Source organism: Nicotiana tabacum, chromosome 9 (assembly GCF_000715075.1).
Source record: "Nicotiana tabacum cultivar K326 chromosome 9, ASM71507v2, whole genome shotgun sequence".
In the NCBI taxonomy this organism is placed as follows: Eukaryota; Viridiplantae; Streptophyta; class Magnoliopsida; order Solanales; family Solanaceae; genus Nicotiana; species Nicotiana tabacum.
The window spans coordinates 68,375,790-68,378,357 of record NC_134088.1 but is presented as its reverse complement, the minus strand read 5'-3'; positions in this window follow the sequence as shown (position 1 = coordinate 68,378,357).

Here is a 2,568-nt window from a genome sequence, read left to right as displayed (position 1 = left end):
GTTTTGTTAATTAGTCAATTATTTGTGAATTAGTTTAGTTTAGGGTATGGGTTGAATTTCTTTAGTTTAGTTAGTTTATGTTTAAACTTGTAGGATATGAATTAAAATTTTAGTTTTTAGGATTTGTTCTTGTGAATTGAACTTTTAGGATATGATTTGAACTTTTAAGATATGAATTGGACCTTTTGGATATGAATTGAACTTTTAGGATATAAATTGGTGTAATTAGAAAAAAATAATTATCTTGAATTAACTAAAAAAGATATAATTAATTTATAATTGTAGAATAAATTAATTTGTTCTTGTGAATCGAACTTTTAGGGTATGGGTTGAATTTCTTTAGTTTAGTTAGTTTATGTTTAAACTCGTAGGATATGAATTGAAATTTTAGTTTTTAGGATTTGTTCTTGTGAATTGAACTTTTAGGATATGATTTGAACTTTTAAGATATGAATTGGACCTTTTGGATATGAATTGAACTTTTAGGATATAAATTGATGTAATTAGAAAAAAATAATTATCTTGAATTAACTAAAAAAGATATAATTAATTTATAATTATAGAATAAATTAATTTATTCTTGTGAATCGAACTTTTAGGGTATGGGTTGAATTTCTTTAGTTTAGTTAGTTTATGTTTAAACTCGTAGGATATGAATTGAAATTTTAGTTTTTAGGATTTGTTCTTGTGAATTGAACTTTTAGGATATGATTTGAACTTTTAAGATATGAATTGGACCTTTTGGATATGAATTGAACTTTTAGGATATAAATTGGTGTAATTAGAAAAAAATAATTATCTTGAATTAACTAAAAAAGATATAATTAATTTATAATTGTAGAATAAATTAATTTGTTCTTGTTTTATTTGTATAGATGGAACATCGTACTTGGATGTACAATAGAAATTATCCTAATCGGCGGGGATTGCGGGAGGATTTTGTAGAAGGGGTTGATGACTTTATTAGACATGCAATGTCACTTCCACCATACCAAAGTGAAGGAATAATTAGGTGCCCTTATGTCAGGTGCGATTGTATGAAGTTTAAAAAATCGGAGGAAGTTAAGCTTCATCTTTATAGGAAGGGGTTTATAGAGAATTACTTTGTGTGGACTAATCATGGAGAGATCGATGGTAGCCGTGAGATATTTCATAACATGGTTGTTGGTGAAAGTAGTAGGTCGGTGGAGAATACAAATCTTGATTCTAGAATTCAGGATATGGTTGCGGATGCTTTTGGGGGTGAGCCCAATGAAAATGTTGAACAAGCTCCTAATGATGACGCAAAACATTTTTATGAACAGTTAGAGGAAGCTAGTCGTCCACTACGTGAAGGAAGTCCGCACTCTGAGCTGTCTGTTGCAGTTAGATTACTAAGTATCAAATCTAATTGGAATATTTCTCAAGCAGCCATGGACTGTTTCATTGACCTTCTGAGTGAACTAGTTGACCCTAATATCAACTTGCCTGGTGATTTCTATAAGGCGAAGAGATTGGTTTCTAAGTTAGGACTTTCGTCAATGAGAATTGATTGTTGTGAAGATAGTTGCATGTTATATTATAAAGATGATGCAACTTTAGACAGTTGTAAATTTTGCGAAAAGCCTCGTTTCAAGAGGCTTTCCAGCGGGAATATGGTCGCTGTCAAGGCAATGCATTATTTACCTCTTATACCTAGGTTAAAGAGGTTATATGCGTCGATGAGTTCTGCTCCTCATATGAGATGGCATTTTGAAAATAGAAGACCACCTGGTGTTATGTGTCATCCTTCAGATGGAGAAGCTTGGAAGCACTTTGATAGGACATATCCAGATTTTGCTAGTGAACCAAGGAACATTCGGTTAGGTCTGTGTGCCGATGGCTTCACGCCTTTTTCTATATCTGCGACACCATATTCATGTTGGCCTGTCTTTCTTACACCTTATAATCTACCACCTGAGTTGTGTATGACTAGTCCATATATATTCTTAAATTGTATTATCCCCGGTCCACGTAATCCGAGAAGTTTGATTGATGTATATTTGCAACCTTTGATTGATGAGCTAAAACAATTGTGGTATGATGGTGTTGAAACATATGACATATCAACCAAGCAGAATTTTAATATGCGTGCTAATTTAATGTGGACTATTAATGATTTTCCTGCGTATGGAATGTTGTCTGGGTGGATGACTGCCGGGAAGCTAGCTTGTCCTTACTGCATGGAAAATAGTAAAGCGTTCACTTTGAAACATGGCCGAAAGCAATCATGGTTTGATTGTCACCGTCAATTCTTGCCTGATGATCATGAGTTTAGAAGGATGAAAAATGCATTCAAAAAGAATAAAGTGGAATATGATTCTCCACCTCCGATACTTTCAGGTGAGAAAATTTGGGAGAGGGTCCAGAACTTCAGTAAAGTTACTGAGGCTCCACCTTATAGATTCCCCGGATATGGTGTTAATCATAATTGGACGAAACAGAGTATATTTTGGGAGTTGCCTTATTGGAAGGATAATCTTCTCCGACACAACCTTGATGTCATGCATATTTAGAAGAATTATTTTGATAATTTGTTCAACACAGTGA